We start from the raw sequence: 18,848 nt of genomic DNA, 5'->3' as shown, positions 1-18,848 counted from the left end.
GTATATCACTGTTGTTATTGAATTTGTTCATTCATATTAATATTTAAATTACATAAACAAACTGACACATTGCAATCTATTGAATTTGGTCTCTCATGATCAAGCATTTGAATCTTGCTATGGTGGCGGGCCTGCGAAAGCAAGCCATCAGAGAAATGTGAAACAAAGCCCTTCATGGCCGTCTTTCCCCTCCCTCCTGTTTTTCTCCGTCGTTCTTTCTCTCCCTCCGGTCCTCATGTGCTCGCTCTGTCTCTTAGCGAGCGTGTGTGTGTGTGTGTGTGTGCGGCGAGCCGAGGGGGAAGGGAAAGGAAGAGCGAGCGAGAGAGAGCAGCTGTCCTTCGCTGTCAACCAGTGCATTTTCCAATGTGCCTCGTTCCGTGTCTCTGTGCACGAGTAGTGAGGAAAACGGAGGGGAGGGGAGGGTAAGATCCATGCTGCTGCGACGAAATGCGGTTTTCAGTGGAGAGATGCTGTTCAGTTTTCTGTTCTTTGCCGTTGACAGCGTTTTAGCGTGTGCATGCACTGTGCATTCAGCAAGAGTGCCGGCCATGTTTGAAAAGGGCACATAAGAGGAAGAATACACTGCTAGGTTAAGTTTTGCAGGTTTTATTTTTATTTTTCATCAAGTTCTAATATCTAATTTGAAGACAATATTAAATCTTTAATAATATATGTGGTAGTGTTGGGCGATATGCTATCGCCGATACACAATATTATCATGCTAATTAATTTAATTATATACTTAGTTTCATAGCCGGAGCGTGAACCAACTCCAGCATAAGGCTAAAAGTGGCCTAATGTGTTAGTATAATCTATCAACTACACATATCTTTTTAGTCAAGTAGCATATGGAAGTCATGTCATAAAATATTTTTAATATGACAGTTATTCGAACAGCAGCTACTGAAAATGAGCAAAGAACATTTACATTAATAAAGAACATCATCACTGACTTCAGTCTAGCACGAGTTTATGCACTTTAAAAAACACTCCCGTTATAATCAGTGAAGCGATCTACACTGTTTGATGAATACATTTCTTATACTTGCATCGCAGTGCATCTGCATTTTGTTGTTCGTGATGAGAGAATTCGTGAGAGAGCTGAATTCAGTCAGCGAGCATGCACACTAAACAACAAAACTCATCTGAACGTCTCTGATTGGCCACTGCATTCATAAACTCAACAGAATCGTGTGTGATTATAACGTGCAACACTGTAAAAACGCAGAAAAAGAAATAAGGAACAAATAAAACTAATTTTAATTGGATATGATTACCTATAGGATAGCCTGATAATAATAATAATAATTTTGCTAAATAAATTCACTTTCTCTGCCTCTGCATCAGCTTTTTGTCTTGCTGATGTAAGCAAGGCCATGTGGGTGGGGCAGTGACATAATTTCCTGCTTTTAATACCTTAAGATAAAATCAACTGCTGCCCCTCATTAATTCTTGCTAAGTATTCAATAAGACTCAAATAAATGCCAAAATATTGAAGTTACATGTGTCAAACGCCATATTGTTAAAAAAATGTGGTTAAAAAAATCTCTTTTTGCAAGTTTTTTTTATTTTGGTTCTTTTTTTTATTTAAAAGTGATTTCAGTTTAAAATTTTTATGGTTTAAAGAATTAGCTTTTCATCAACTCATGAAGCACTTTCAGTTCCCTCCTGAACCACCAGGGCTTTGTGAACCCTAGTTTGGGAAACCCCAATCTGAAGAATAAAATTTTTTGTTTTTATAACATTTTGCTGAATAAATTTACTTTCTACACTTCTACAATGACTTTTTCCTCTTGCTGATGTAAGCAAGGCTTTATGGACGGAGCAGTGACATAATTTCCTACTTTTAATACCGTCTGATAAAATCAAGTGCCGTCCCACATTATTTCTTGCTATGAATTCAATTAGACTCAGAAATACACCAAATTAAGTTAAATGTGTCACCATTTTGTGTTATCTTCAAAAAAAGTAAAGAAAAAAGATATGTATTCACTCAAAACATGGGTAAAAAATATTTTTATCCAAATATGTCAGTTTTAATCACAATAAGTTTTCTTTTTCACATTTTTTTTTTTATAATTTAATAAATTAGCTTCTTAAAAACTCATGAACCCCTTGAAGTTCCCTCCTGAGTCACTTGGGTTTGCGAAACCCAGATCTGAAGAATAAAAATGTTTGTTTCCATAATATTTCGCAAAATAAATTCCCTTTCTCCACTTCTGCAACAACTTTTTTCTCTTGCTGACGTAAGCAAGGCCGTGTGGGCGGGGCAATGACATCATAGCCTGCTTTAAACAAACCATTTGAATAAGAGGTCTCATTTCTTGCTAAGCACACAATTTGGCTTAGAAATGTGTCAAATTATTTAAGTTACTTGTGTTGAATGTCATTTCATATTGTCGTCTTCGTAAAAGTGTAAATAAAGAACAAAAATACAAGTGTCACTCGAAACATGGGTTAAAAGAGAGCACGGCAGTGTGAAAGAAACCCATTCATGGCTTGTTTCTGAGATCAGCAACCTCCCTTTTCTCATCCCCGTCCGTCCCCAAGTTGACAGCAGCCAGGAAGCCTGTACTCCATTAAAACAAAGCTTTTCCAGTTGGAGAGGAGGTCTTTCTTTTCCTGGAATGTCTCCTCGTTTTGGGTCTCCTGCTCCTCCTGGGCCGAGGCTCCAATCTTTTTGTGTCTTTTCCACAACGAGTGGTTTCTCGCCACACTGTAAATCCTTTACTGGTGTTTACATGAGTGTCGGCAGTGACCTTTTCTCATCTCCTTTCTTTCCCTGTCTCTCACATTTGCCCCCCCCCACCCCCCGGTAGTTCCTCCCCTTTCTCTCACCCCTCATGTAACTTTGGCACCGCGTCTCGGCTCTTGATCGGAGAGGCTGTTAAACTCTCTCACCACACAATTTGTGAAGGCTGCCCCTGGGTATTTTAGGCCCCTGGGTTAGCGAGCCAGGAAACGCCCATGCTGTCCCGTCTACAGCTCAAACAGAGAGAGAAAGACTCGTCTGAGCTGCAGTTATGAAAGCAAAAGACATCCAGACAACAAACACCGCCAGCTAGGAGGGTAAGAACTCAGGAGACAAAACTCTAGCATTCAGAAAACGGACTGACTTGACTTACTTCCACATTGAAGGCATTTAATTGAACTGCGGTACTAAAATGTACTTCCATTTTCATTGTGTTCTCAGTGCACTAGTTCTGCTCTAGCAAACCCAATATCGTTTGATTGAATGCAAACCGCAACAACAGGCTAATCTATGTTTGTTGTGTTTATAATTCCAGGGAACGTGGTATTACGCCAGAAGCGAATGGTGCATGTGGCGCAATAATTATCGGTAAAGATATCTACACTACAAGCTTTGTGATAATAGAGATAGCTTTGTTGATAGAGCGATCGCTTCCAGTGTAGATTGGGAGTATTGAATCCATCTGGTGAGAGGCCGTTCACATCTGATTGGAACAGGAAGAGATCTTGAGACACGTTTTTTCAAATTTTAACTAGCTTTAATGCAACGCCGAAGACATTGATAGACCAACACTTGAAAATCTAAAGATTATTTCCCCTTGTAGTATTATGTTCGAATGCTGGGTGCAATTTTTATATTGCAAGTCAAAATGACCCTAATTGGATTCAATGCAATTCACCAAAAATCACAGCACAAAAACGAAAATCAGGTAAAACAGTAAACCTTAATTAATTAAAATGTGAAACGTAATTTAAAGAATGAAGAATAACCTCAATAACCCCAGACCTCGATAACCCTGTGAAACGTCTTCTCTCATGGGCTCCAGTTTGTAGTCTTGTATTGGAACAGACAACATCTATAAAGGAGTCAAGGCAGAGGAACTTTGTGAGTCAATCCATTGATTGTGTGCTGAAAGGAGAACATGAGCATATCTGTTTCATGCTCAACGTCTTTGTGCTTTTGTGTGAATGTGTGCCACTCCTCTCACCGGTCCACACTGTTCTTGTGTGTAAACAGCCTGGTGTTAACCGAGGTCAGGACTACACAAAACCACAATGTTTTATTCATCTCCTTCCTCTGCAATCCAGCCGCTGCAGGCCTGATCCAGCCTCACCGCAGGCTGTCACACGCTCAGACCGAGGAGGCCTGCGTTGCATGCAAGCCTGTTGGATAAGTCCAGACTGGCCCCCCTGCTTGTTTCCTTTTTGAGTGAACAAAAAGAGAAACCAAATGCATTGGCTTCATGTATTTTTCTAGATGAGGTCTATGCAGCAGTATTGTTTTAGTATTAAAAACATAAAAACAAAATCATACAAGCATATAAAAAATGTAAAATATTATTATAACAAAAATATAAAATGTTATTAGTATATAAATAATGTAAATTATGATTAGTATATAAATATTATTAATACTTTGAATTAGGATTTTTTTATTAAGTTTTTATTAAAAAATGTGCTTTTGTCATTTTTATTGGTTTTTGTTTTTTAATATTTAAATTTAGCTTTAATTTATTTTTATTTAATTTGTAGTATTTTTTAGTAATTATCAGCATTTCTAATTTTCATGCAAGTTTTTAATCTAATATTCTTAACTCAGTGAACAGAAACATATTTTTGTTGACGGTTCCTTCAACTCGATTTATTCTCCACACAAACATCTGATAAACAGTAATAATCAATCTCTCGTGCTCTCTATAAATGGCTGTGTCTTCATGAACAGCGAGCCTTGTTGTGCAGATTTGCCTGAATTTACTTCCGCCCCGTTTGTGTTTGGTCTAGAAACCGAATCTGACACAAGATTATTTATCAGAGAACAGTCGGTGCCTTTTAGGAGGAGGATCTCACACTTAATGCCCTGCTCAAATCTGAGCTATTTTTAAATAAATCCACAGCTGTGAAAGAGCTCTGAAAACCGCTAGGGGTTTGTGGGTAGTCGTCTTTTTATAAGCCAATTCGTTCGCACAAGCTTCCTTTTTTCTCTCTTTAAGGGACTCTTAAAGAAACTTAAATTTAATTTAAGATTATCGCAGGCAATTGTGTTAAGCAATTGTTTGCTAACAGACACTATGCTAATTGCCAGCGTCTGCATTGAACCCTGTTTTCGGCATTAAAACAGCGTCTGGTGAACTGGCGCTGCCCGTGTTCTCATTTACAATGCACACACCTCACACTGATAATGAGCTCGCCTGGTGTCATATCTCCCTCTGGTTCTGATGTATCTGTCCGGTCTGGTGACTGACTGTGGAAAAACTACTCACACCTGCAAACACAAACAAATGCGCTGGCAGTTTAACAGGCGTCTGGTGAGCCGCCACTACACCAGAGTCTGTCTGGGCCTGACGAGGTCGGTCTTGGAGAGAAGGCTGTTTTAATGAGATTACAGCATTGGCCTGCAAGTCTAACGATACTGAGACTCTGAAAAGGAAGAAATAATGTGGTGGTTTCTTTTGCACAAAATGATTTGCAGCAACAAAGCGACCTAAAGTCATAGTCAGAGTTGGCGATGGTGGAGCACAACTCAAATTTATGCTGATGAGTTGTGTTGTGAGTAGGACCCAACAGCACAAGAGATTGAATTGCTGTCAGTCTGAATGCCGCTGTTGCTAAAGAGTTCTGATTTTAGTAAGACAGACATTATTTATCCAAGTGTGGTGTTTTTTATTTTTTCCTGACTGCTCTAGAATGCAGACGTTTGTGTGTGTGACTCTGTATGTGAGCAAGCTGGGAAGGACGGTGAAGTGAAAACAACAGAGTCATGCCTTTTTTATGTTGTGTGTTAAAGATGCATTAGGCATAAATGTTTAAAGGCAGGTGCCAGTTCGGTTCAGGCTCTCTGAAAGTTTGCTGCTACTCTCACCTCATCTCTCCTGACAGGACCCAAACTTTGCCGCCAGACAAACAAAAAGTTTTGAGAAATGCTATATGAATTCTCCAGAGATATGGCAGAGCTTTGTTTTTAACCCTTGTTCCACTTTCCTTCTTTATCTGAGGTATCTTTTTTTTCTCTTCAATGTGCATTTAAGAGATGATGACAGCAAACAGTAGAATAAATCCATTTTAGTAAACGGCCAGATTTTGTGCAAGTACGCAAATGCATATGCAGATCCATTATCTACATTTGACCACTGAGAAAGTGTCAAAGCATTACCATTTTTTGAAAGTATTTTAGTACAGCGGTTCTCAGTTCCAGTCCTCGCGCCCCCAGCTCTGCATATTTTGCATGTCTGTTTACATTTGTTAACACCTGATTCAGATAATCAGCTCGTTAGAAGTGAGCTCTCTGTGTTCCCATTGACATGGTCCCTACACAGTGTTCATTTCTCCTCACTCCTTGAGCAGGGGAAATCTGTTGAATTCTGACAAGCTACGCAATATCACATTCATTATCGCAGATGAATCGTCTTCGATAATGAACGCAATATTGCGTAGCTTGTCAGTGAACTACGGCTCTGTCTATTAAATGCGGCTCTGTCTATTAAATCACGGAACCAGATTTACTGACTAGATGCGCATGATCATATCGTTAGATATATCGCCCAGCCCTAGTGGCCATGAGAATTCACAATATCGATATATCGTGATATCTATAGAAACCTTGGAGGTATAAAAGATAGCGGTCAAATAATTTTTTACTTTGAGTTTTTCTTTTTCACCCAATGAACAAGGATACTGATGAACGCAGGGCACAAGACTCAGGCTCTCTCTGGATTCTTTGAAGCTCCTGTGAAATAACAAGAGAGACAATACTGTTAAGTTCAACACTATGATGAATAAATATTAATGGTAACACTTTACAATAAGATCTTGTGTATTAACTAACATGAATGTACAATGATCAATACATTTATTACAAAATTTATTAATCTATTAATAGAGTTGTTCATTGTTCATGTTCGTTCACAGTGCATTAATGTTTAGAAACACAACTTGTGATTTTAATAATGCATAAGTAAATGCTGAAATTAACATGAACTAAGATTAATAAATGCTGTGGAAATATTGTTCATTATTATTTATGTTATTTATATATGTTAACTAATATAATAAACTAATTTTAAAAAACAAACAATACCCAACAACTACCGCAAGTGAGGCATTAAGTGCACGGCACTGCGACCAACTTAACATTTTACAGTGTTTAATGTAGCAATGTGGTCGCTCAGTTATTCAAGATCAGTTTTAATCGTGTAACTGTTAATAGATTTGAACAAAGAAATAAAGTGTTACTACGAACAGTTCATTTTGATTGCAAATACAAAAATAAGACGAGTAAAGAAAACACGGTACTTATTAAAATAATCACTCTTTATTTAAATATATGAACACAGAAAACCGCTGTTAAAAGGTTAATATAACGTTTCCCATTCTATGACGACTAAAATAATGGAAACTTACTCTGCTGAACACGGCTCTCCTCGGAGTAGCTGCGAGCGTTGCACTTGTGTGACAGTGTCAGCGTTAACACACAATACTGCCACCTGGGAGCTCAACCAGGTACTGGCGCTGGAGTATTTACATGTGGTGTTATCATAAGAGAAACTGTTCAAAATATTGCGGTTATCGCTAATACCGGTATATCGTCACACACTAAATTAACACAATATCAATAATTGTTGCTTTGAATATCACGGTTATCATCAATACCGGTATATCGCAACACCCCTACTTCAGAACATTCATTCACAGATTTGCACTGTGCAACGAACTGTGCACTTACATTCGAATAGAACAAACGTCTGAAGCGATAAGAGAGACATACAAAATGTGCAGAGCAGGGGGCGCGAGGACTGCAATTGAGAACCACTGCTCTAGTAGACCATGTTATTCTTTGAAATGCTTTGTGCAAAGATACCTTATATACCTTATACCGTATATGAATATGGGAATGTACCAAAGTATTGCAATCACTTGAAGGTACTGTTATGCACGGTTTCAACCTTTCGGTTTTTCAACTGTCTTTGAACTCTTCATTTATGTCAGTGACCTGTTTTTGGTTTTAGGTTTGCGTGTCATTTCTACCAGACCTTTGGTTAACCTGTTAGTTGTTCTGCATTTTGCAACTGTGCAGTTGAAAGTGCTGTTCTTATGAAATGCATGCATTTATCTATTTGTGAAAGGTGAAAAAAGAACTTTCAGTATGACTGTGTTGCAAAAATCTTAGAGCTCTTGCAAATTTCACTGCTGTGCCTCTCTCTCTCATTCTCTTACTTAATTGTCCTTGTATCCGTAGGACTCTGAAGTTGCAGTCAGGGGAGGAATGAAGGGATTTATGAGGTGTTAGCATGAAGGGGCCCCCCAGCCTCCTGCGCACTGTGTGTTAGAGAATGTCAAGCATTCAGTGAACTCTGTCGCTGTGAGAGCCGTTGCATGCAGTGAATGCTCAACTGTGGAATGTGTTTTCAGTTCACGGTTTATCTCCCAAACCTGCGTGTCCACGTAGTTCCTTGGCTTACACCCTGAACTGTGAAACAAAGCAATAGTCTTTGTCTCTTTCAGACGAAAAAGACATCAATTGTTAACAGTTGCAAGAAAATGCAGTGTGACAGAAGCCACCGCTTTTTGAAAAGAAGATTTGTTACAGCCCAAGTGAATTTGTGAAAAGCCGAATGTGTGATTGGTTCAGAATTTGAGCTAGAGAGCTGAACTGCTATGAAAGCCTCGCCCTGAACCCCTCGATCTATTCAGAGTCCTGTGTGATTGCCCGTTAACCTCCCTTCTCTTTCCCCAATTCTGCCGGCATCTGAATCCTCTCCACTCCACCTACTTGACGCTTTTGCACAGAGGATTAAACAAGGAGTGCTTTGGTTCTCACTTGGGGAACTGTGCAGGGGCTTGCGTTCCTGCAACCCTCCATCGACAGCAGCCTGGGACACAAAGCGGGCATGTGTTCCCTGCCAAGGGACCTGATGGCATTTCTGGGCCTCTGAGTCTCTCTGGATTAGCGCCCTGGAATCTGGCTTCCTGGAAGCAGCGAGCCAGACGGGCCCCGCCAGCGGTACCTTGTCACATGCTCGGTCATCCATCTGTAGATGCTCTATCAGGCCTTTGTGAGGAGGACCTTGTTCTGAAATGGCACAGATATTCAGGGGACTGTACTTCTTACCTTGCTTAATACAAGATGACTGAGATGACTTAAAAGATTCCAGATTTTCTAATCAGGATAACTGATAGCTGGCTAATTTAATTATTTAAATTCATTTGCGTATTTGATTAAAACATCTGCATTAAGTGGTCTAAGATTACTATGCGTTCTCATGTTCCCCAAAAAGGGCATATGAACTGATACTCGAAACAACGATAACAAATGCAGTGATTAGCTGGTGGCAAGGCAGCAACGTAATGACATTATTTAATAAAAAAAGACACCTGAAATTTCTGGACCGTTTTAAGGAAACATCCAAGTGAACAAAACCACATAAATTTTATAACAGATTAATGAAATGTGCACCATTTTTAATTTATTTATATATTTATTTATTTATTTATTTATTTACATGATTCCCAATCATTTATATTCATGATTTATAGTTTTTGTATAGGCTTTGCATTTTTATTTCAATGTTGTAATTAGTGTGTATGTAGTATTATGGACTACACAACATTATTATATTATTTTAACATTTATTTTTTAATTATTATTGTTTTAAATTATTGTCCCTGGACCAGTACAGTTCTCTCGTAATAAAGTAGCAGTAGCTGGTACAGATTTTAAGTATAAATTCAGCTTAAAAAGATGCAATCTAATCCGGTGTACAAGAAATAAGCCTGCTCCAGAGCAGGTTTAAGTTATGGTCCTGTTGCTATGACAGCAACTCCGGGATGAGTTTTGAATAACCAACCAATCCAAGATCATGCCAACTCATCAACAATCAAATCCAGCTAACCGAGTTAGCGATGTATGAAGAACGGACCCCTGGTATCTGCTTGATGTTTAATTCCAAAAAGTTCTTCCATATACCACAGTAAATTAACTCCCAGAAGAGCCACGGTTTAGAGCCTAATATAAAATGTCTGCAGAGCATTTGTAACTATGGTTACCAAAGACGGAGATGAGATTCTGAAAGGAGTGGAGGTGAACAAAGAACTGAACCAGAAGAACCTGTATATTGTTTTCCATATTCTTGCTAAAAACCTTAGACATTCTTTAAGTAACTTGACTTGAAGAGGTTTTATATGGCCTTCATACATTGTGCATCGAACAGGGTCAACTGCATTTGGCCCAATTTATTGCCCTTGTTATGGAATAAATAACACTAATAGATTCTTAGTTCATCCTTAAAAAGTTTCAAATGCATGACCTCAGGTATTCCCCCGGAATTCCACAGAGTTTCCGGCAGAAGAATCAAGGGTTTGAACCCACAAATCATCACAAAGATGCTTCCACCTTGGGCAGAGAAAGCAAAAATTCCCACATCTTTACCCCTGCCTGTGTTCTAAGAAACCAGCATCCCTGCCTCCCACATCATTTTTGACATTCTTACGTTTCATTGGGCTCTGCTGGTTGGTTTGAGGACGATTTGTCCTTATTACATACCCAGAGAGCCCTGTGGTTTAAACCGCAATGGTTTTTCCTACCATTCCTGGCAGAGCAAAGGTGCTGAGCCCCAAAAGATAGACCACCTGTCATCATTTGTGCCTGAATTAACTTGTCTTATTTGTGGTTCTGTAGGTCAGCACTGTTTTAGTTGCAGCCTCTCTGAACCCCAGTGACGTTTGCAATCCCAGAGTGTTTTCATAAGTCTTTGGCAAGCACATATTCCTTGCTCTTTTTTTCAATCTGGATTGATTGAAGTCTTCACTCTACCCCCCCACACCCCCCCCCCCCCCCCCCCCCCCCACCCCCCCCCCCCCCCCCCCCCCCCCCCCCCCGAGTCAGAATTGATTGAATGCAGCTCTCTCTCTCACTCCTGGAGTGCTTGCCTGCAGGCTTCCCTCCAGAGTACACTTAAGGACTTTTACACTCCTCCTGACAGGCATCAGTAATCAAGTCCTTGTCCTGATCCAGGAAACGTGTGTTGGTATTCAGGCCCTGCTGTCTCTCTCTGGCTGCCACTGAGATCGGATCAGCATGCTGGTAATTCATATTTGAAACTGTCCTCGTGCTGCACCCTTCTCTGAGGAACCGTCAGAATAAATCCGGCTATTCATCAAAGTTCTGTAGATCTGCCAGTCTCAGCTTGGTGAAAATGGAGATGTTTAGACACATATACACCAGATACAGTCAGCTGCTCAAATTCTGTTCATTGTGCGGTATGAGAAATGCCTGAATGTGTGAATATTTTATCAGCTCTCATCTGGAATGACAGGCAAACGTAGTAGCTCTTCTTTGTTAATCAAGATAAGAGAGATATTAAAGACTTTTACTTGATGACATCTTAGCAGTTAGGAAAGAGATAATAAGCAAGAAAATGTCTGAGGGATGGAATAAGATGCTTTCCATTTATTGCCCTAATGCCTATTTTAGAAGGAAGGTTGGAAGGGGCTAAAGTTTGTCATTCAGATGTCATTGATTTTCTCTTGATTTGCATTCTAGGTTCATCAGTTGTGGACACTTTACAGGTGCTAGGGTTTCCTCTTTCTCTCTAGTGCCGCGTTTCCACCGAAATTACCCGGAACAATTGTACCAGGAACGTTTTTCCCCAGGAGCTATTTTCCCCCCAGACCTGTTGCTTTCTGCATTTCCACCACAGTCTAAAGTACTGTGAAGATTAGGCAAATAGTCTGTTGATGTAGGTCTGCGCATGTTTCTCAACGAAAAGTATGCAAATTTCAGACTTGCATCCTCGGTAGTTTGGACTCGGAGAGCTCTACACTTAAAATAAAACTAAATAGGATGGGACGACGCAAGTCTGGTAATTCTGCAAACAGCAGCGTACTTGATAACATCAGTCAGCTCGCCTTGGCTACTGCAATTTTCCTCACTGTATATTTACAATAAGACGAAATAGGATATCAAATACCACTGCCTCCTTTCGTTTTCATTTAGACATAATAATAGCCGCAGAAATGTACTTAGTTCAGGGAAATGTGTTTATATACAGCCTACATTACAATGAAACGAAATATTATATCAATTGCCTCTTTTTATTTTCATCTTAACATATAGATAAATTGAATAAAGACCAAATATTACCTGTTAGATTTACCCAAAATGAATTATATTTTATGTCTAAACACTAAAGAGACATCAGAGCCAGCGGCAAAAGTCAGAAGGACTAGCCGAGTTGAGACAGCTCTAGGCGGATACATGAGCACCGAGCTCCCGCTGATCGCGTGGAGCTGATCGTCTCTGAAATTGGCAAAACAGATTTTTAAAAAGGTGCTGTCTTTATAAATAAACCACAGATTTGGGTTTTAAACAACTACATTCTCGCCTGAAATACTTTTAAAACTATGTTTCATGACACAGTAACAGTAATATTTTTAAATTATCCGAATAAATGGTGGTTGAAATCACAATGCTGCGTGAACTCAAACAATCAGCATGTTTAGCGTCCAAGTCCCGCCCCGGAAAGTTCCGGTACTACCTCGCGAGCAGGGACTTTCTGAGGGGCATTTTTTTTGCCCAGAACTTTATTTAGATCCTGGTTCCTGCAGTGGAAACACACCGAGTACTGGCCCTAAGTCCCTAGTTCCTGGGTAAAGTTTCAGCGGTGGAAACGTGGCTTATGTGAGAATTTTTGTGCCTGGACTCAAAGGGAGTACTACTAAATGAGCTAAAACCTTGCAGGAATTAAGGAACTGTTAAGGCCTGTTGACCAGCAGCACCTGAATGTCAAGTTGATAGCTGTTTGAAAGAGAGACCATTCTCTAGACTATTTCCTTGATAAATTATGGACCTGCCATTATTAGCAAAGTCCATTTAAACCTTGATGGCTTGCTTGTTGCCCTTGTGCAGCTATTTTAAACGTAAACTCAAATCAGGCCAACTTTTTAGGTTAGTCAACAAATTGAGCTCTTGGTTACTGTTTTTCCGCGTCACCAAAACTGTCATTGTTCGGTACAATTTATTCGGTCGTCTTGCTTATTTTTGCCGAACACTGTAAGAGCTTTATTTGCTATTTTCAGCCGAATAATTTCGGTTGCCAAACATTCGGTGCATTCCTGTGATCAACCTCAGAAAGGAAGAGCTGTTTTTCATTGCACAGTGTATGACTGTGTTTGAAGGAACAACAGGAGTTGCAGCAAAAACTGACCCCTTAGCTTAGGAAAGGCCACATCAAAGTCCTCAAGCCTGTCCTGGAGGCAAGCCAGACTATTTCTCTCTCTCTCTCCCTCTCTGTAATCTGTGGTTCACCTCTCCCCTGAGTTCAAGAAGGCACTCTGGGTTCTCATTTCCTTTTGTCTCTCTGCCCTGCAAATTGATCCCTTGGCTCTGGATGAAATTGTGCAGTTGCTGAGTTCTCAGATTAAACCCTTTTTCCTTTTAAGGATCTGGAAATTGGGTTTTGTTCTGAGCCAAGAGAGCTGGTGGTTGCAGAATGCAGTATTTCATGGCTAAGCTCTAGAATTACTTCTAGAGTTCACAGGTGATTATGACCTTAACCAGAATTTTTATATCTCTCAGTCAAACAGGAGAGGCTATGGAATGGTTATCCAATTATCGGCTCAACCTGGCACAACCTCTTGACTGAAGTATGGCTCTTATATTTAGGGCCTGGAGGAGCCCAAAGTTTGGGATCTCTTCTTGGAATTTGAAATCCACTTGATGTCAGATCAAGTTAGAAGGCATCATGTGATTTTTAACCTCAGCGGTAGTCTTTATTTTGTGTTTTAAAATCTTATATTTTGGTTTTTAGAATTGGTGTCAGGGGTTCACTGGATTCAACACCTTCCCATAATTCCATGGGCTGTTAAATCTGGGCTCAAGCGTGTGGCCAGAATTTCCTCTTGGCTCTGATGTGTGTTATCTGTTGTTGTAACTTCTCTCTTTTCCCTCCTACTCTACTCTCTTTCTCACCCCTCCCTTCCCCCTTCTCCCGTCCTCTCTCATTTAGTTTTATCTGGGCATTAGCGGATTAAGTGCTTGAACTAACGAGGTCATCAAACTAAGGCTTCTTTCTGAGAAAGGCAGAGCGAGAGTGTAAAAGAGATTTTCTAGTTTCAGAGTCCATGTTGTGGATACTGTCTACCCATGAGCATTTCAGTCTACCCAAGGGACGGCATCTACCAAAGAGCCCTTTGTTGAAGGATGCTCATGGTGAAATGACACACAAACACTTTAATCTTTAATCAGCCATTGTCTCACTCCCAGTGTCTCTTTATGCCTGTTCTTACCTGTCACTCAAAGGGGAGAAAATACCCTTGCCAGCTATGGGCAGCTAGGATTTGCATAATGGTGATTGTGAGTATCACAACTTTACTGGGGAACTGCGGAGCTTAATCTCCCTCCCTCTTGCTTTCTCTCTCTTTGTTCCTCTGAACACAGTTCGCTAAGGGTTTGCCCTTCCCTGCTAGACGTATTTAAACCTCACTTCACTCCTCTAAACATTTGAATACATGCAAAGTGTTAGCCAGTGTCAGATTCACGTGTAGGTTATGTGGTAGAATCATATGTTCAATTTGCTGAAGTGGCTTTGTCTGAAATGGGCATCTGGGTAACCTTTGATTTGACTCGTTAAAAATTAATATATTGCTAAATATATCAACGCTTTCTTTGTAAGATGATAGTTGATGTTGCTGTTCCATTTCATCCAAAGTCCCAATCCAAGACCTGTGGGAATGTACACTTTAGTTAAGAAGATTCATGGAGATTATTGTCAACAAAGGAGCTTGTTGCACCAGGCTTCTGGTCATTGGTAATATTCTCTGACTGATGATGGGTAGTCGTGTTTCACTGTGTGGATGAAAGCGGAGGGGTGAGTCTTTTTCTATTTCTCATTATTTTCTATGCTTTGCTCTCCCTCTCTGGGAGGTTGCCCCTCCTTTATGCTTTGCTGAACAGTAACAGGAAGCCTTTGAGAGGCTATAAATAGTTGGTGCTCTCTCCTCCTCCTCTATCTCTCTCCATTTTTCTCTCTCCCCCTCTCTAAATCCCTGCAGATAGCTCACTGTAAGTGACAGGTCCGTTGTTGACTGGGGATGCAGTATTCAACCTCCCTGTAGCCCATGGCGCACCAGCAGCGTCGGCTGACTGCCAGCGCCCAGCAGATAAACTCTGCCTGAAAAGCTTCTCCAATCCCTGCCAAGTCAAAAACACCCAGGGCGCTTTTTCCCCTCCTCTCTACCCCTTCCCTCCTCCTGCTGTTGGGCGAACAAGCAGTGTCCTTGTACCGCAGCTCTCAACATTCAAGAGTGGTGTCAGTTACTCAGGGATCCTTCAGAGAGAGGGCTGTTTGAGTAGGTGGGAAAACAGAGGGAGGACAAGGTGGGAGGTGAAGTAAATCGCGAATGTGAGAGGAGAGAAAAGGAGGTACGTTGGTTTTTGAAGTCTGTGGCATTCAAGCCACTTTGAGAAGTAAGCTTGTGGTTGTTAAAGACAGGTTGAAGAGAGTTTGTGTGTGATGTAAGGTCTGGCAGCTGAGATTTGCGGTGGGGCGGAAATAGTATCACGGTCTAAGGGTCAACTCCGCCTTCCGTGAAACGCTACTCCTCCCATTTCGGCCTCTCTTGTTAACCCCCTTTTTTGCTTTGCCCTTTAGCCTTAAGTTTTGCTCTGAGTACTGGTAATTGAATTTGTAACCATGAATCATTTTCGTTCTTGACTCTTAACCTCAGAATAGACAAGTCTAACAAAGCATGCATTTTTACTGTTGCTCCATTTTCAGCAGCTTGCTTTTTGCTGATAGCTTATCTGTAAATGCTACCCCCAAATCTTTGTTTTTATAGTGATGATGTTTCCGGTTTGACTCATTTCTTATGTTTCCTTTTTTAGCACCCTGCATGCATTTCCTGATTCTACAATTGTTTCACTTTTATCTTACAACATAGAGATAGCTTCTGCTATCACCCCCGGTCCTCTACATTGATAAACTCATTGTGTGCTAACGCTCAAGCCGTTGACTCCAGGGTTGTTTGTTCAGTGCCTTGGCTTTAGATGCAGTTCATTGCTGTTAGCTTTGTGCCGTCTCAGTTCTCCTGATTAGCAGATAGTCTGCAACAGCTGTAATAAATGTTATTTAGTGCCTGTTTATTGCTGATGATAAAAATAGGCATGTGCACACTCAAAAATAAAAGCAGACCAGCATACATATGGTACTGTTAGCAGAAATGGATTTAAAGGTAAAAATATAATTCTCACTTTTAGTCATTTTAGGCATGTAAGATTTTATCCGTTAAACTTCTTACCCAGTGCCCCTCAGTTATTTTACCAAAGTGCCTAAATCAAACTCTATTGGAATCAATTGTGAGTTGAGTTTCTCATGCAGTTCACATGATGAGCACTATGTAGTGTTTTCCAAATCAGTCACTTATAGCGCTTTTCCACTGCATGGTACGGCACGGTTCACTTTTGGGGGTTTTTCCACTGGGTGCAGTACCTGGTACTTATTTTAGTACCACCTCGTTTGAGGTTCCAAGTGAACTGTACCATTACCAAAACGTGACGCGTAAGCTCTGCTGATCTCGGATTGGCCGGAGAGAATCGTCACTACCTGCATCACTGAACTTGTGTCACAAACACAACAGAACTGCTAAATTTAAATCAGCACAGCTAATGAAGGATTGGACGCAACTGTTTTGAATGAGCGCACCTTCTTTTAATAACCAAAAAGTGGCTGTTGCATTTTCTGTTGAGGAAGTACAGACGTTCCTCTCATTGATAGCAGAGGAGCCGATCCAGCGAGAGCTTGATGGGGCGATGCGGAATGAAAAAGTTTTTCAGGAGTTGTGGCAGTAGAGGCGGTGCAACTATAACGACATGTGAATAATTCCGCCCACATCGCTCAATCAAGCGATACTAACTGCAGTGGAAAAGCGTGCCGTGCCGTGCCGTACTGAGCCGTGCCGAACCGAGTCATACCAAGCATTGTAAGGTTCCTATGTAGGCAGTAGATGAGGTTTGAGATCTGCATTGTCTATCCTATAATATGTTAGAAATTATATTAAATCCCAAATCTGTTTGTGATTGTTGGCATGTGCTGGGTTGTTATCAAACATTTAGATAAGTTAATCTCCTCTGGAACGTTCTAAAGCTAACACCAGTTCCCTGTTCAGTCCACATTGCCAAATTCCAAGAGCTGTTACTTCTTCTCGGCCCCTTAGGGCTCTTTATCTTTATAAGCTCTTTCTTGACCCACCCCGCCCTTGTTCCACCCCCTACTGCTAGTGCACCAGTGGCTGACCTTGAATGTGGGTTATTATTGTAATGAGCTCTGCTTATGTGGAATGACCTGAGGTCAGGAGGGCGGGACTTGGTTGGCCAAGAAACGTTGGGGTGGTCCAGTAGTTTCCATAGCACAGATTAAACTTTGGAACCCTGTTCAGTTTTGTGTCCAACAAAACTTTTCTTCAGCAGTTTAAATGCGTAACTTCTGACTGTGAATGGATTTTGTTGTGAAGTGGGGGTTTGTAAGCATTCAAACTTAGTGTTTTTCTTTTTTGCTGACTCATTCCACTTACGCCTACAGCTTAAATGGTGCAAAACAAATTTGAGAAGCCAGAGCTCAGTCTCAGCGGTGTATTGATGGAAACTGTCTGAGGGTGAGATTGTGACCTCTTCACAAAAAATATTAAAGGGTTTCATCGCTAGTTGGGCTTTATGTAGAATCTTATAAGTGCTTTAGCATCAAGGACAATCCAGCCATACATTTGTGCCTAGATTCAAGCTGCCCAATTTTCAAAAACTCATGTTCATCTTACCATAATACCATTGAGGCACACGTCTGTTTGCCTTCTAGTCATTTGCAGGCCAAATTGTTAGTAGGGGTGGGCGATGTGACCAAAATCTTATAAGTAATTTTATTTCACGGCAACAGTATATATCACAATATTTGCTTTAAATAAGGTCTGTATGTCAATATCACAAAAAAACTAATACTAGCCTAAATAAAAAAAATAAAAAACACCCAAGCTCACTGAAGACAAGTAAACAGTAGGGCTGGGCGATATATTGAAAGCAGGTGATTGCGATTTAGCTGTAATCAGGGAACCGGCTTTACTGACGCGTCGCAATTGCATGCGATATATCGCCCAGCCCTAGTAAACAGTCAACTAAAAGAAATGGTACGTACATTGCATTAAGTGATTATATGTATAAGAACACTGCACAGTCTAATATTTTTCTTATTAAATTCACAAAAGTGATTTAGACAAGAGTAGTGAGAGATTTTCTCTCTTTTGTTGTTTGATTAACATAAATGACACACAGCAGGAATATTAGACTGCTGTCACTTTAAGAGCTGCCCGGATTCAATATAGCCTACTGTTAAAGTTTTTTTTTTTTTTTTCTCAGCTGTTTGTTTTCACTTAAGACTTAAATTACTGTGTTAACACAGATACTTGCAAAGATGGCATTTTGACACATACAAGTGTATTTAACTGATTAAGGTCTATAAAATATCAAAAATTGTTTCAACGGCTTAAAATCACTTGTTTTTAAACTGTAATGCTAAAAAATGCATGCAAAAGTTGTCGTGAAAATGTTGCACAACAAAGTCACGTGGGTGTGTAATCCGGATAGAGATAATAGTCCAAAATCCGATTGACAGATTTCTACCGGTTAATTGTCTTCTGGTATATAATATCTAATTGTTAACGTAACACCGTGTCCTAATACATGATGAGTTTCTATCAAAGAGAAAATAAACTGAAGACACTTTAATGGCTACTCAGGTTTGCATTTCACTTTTAATTTTCAGATCTTGATAAAGCTACGTAACCAAGCTTCTGAAATCTACAGATGGAGAAACAAGACTCTGCGGGGTTTCGATTTGCAA

The 18,848-nt window shown here is 40.3% G+C and overlaps 1 protein-coding gene across 4 annotated transcripts in view; it reads left to right on the top strand.

Moving 5' to 3' along the window:
- The window catches only part of znf609a (zinc finger protein 609a), a 103,726-nt gene that overhangs the window by 44,754 nt on the left and 40,124 nt on the right, over positions 1–18,848 (top strand). The window contains exon 1 of one of the 4 annotated variants that reach the window (XM_042752914.1): positions 14,641–15,385. The exons of the other annotated variants lie outside the window; for them this stretch is intronic. The gene's annotated coding sequence lies outside the window, so the exon portion shown is untranslated. Of the gene's footprint in view, positions 1–14,640; positions 15,386–18,848 lie in introns of those variants that run through there. 4 annotated transcript variants of the gene reach the window in all.

This window comes from Cyprinus carpio, chromosome B25 (assembly GCF_018340385.1).
Source record: "Cyprinus carpio isolate SPL01 chromosome B25, ASM1834038v1, whole genome shotgun sequence".
Classification (NCBI taxonomy): domain Eukaryota; kingdom Metazoa; phylum Chordata; class Actinopteri; order Cypriniformes; family Cyprinidae; genus Cyprinus; species Cyprinus carpio.
The sequence above is the reverse complement of the archived record's forward strand: the minus strand, read 5'-3'. Positions and strand labels throughout refer to the sequence as shown.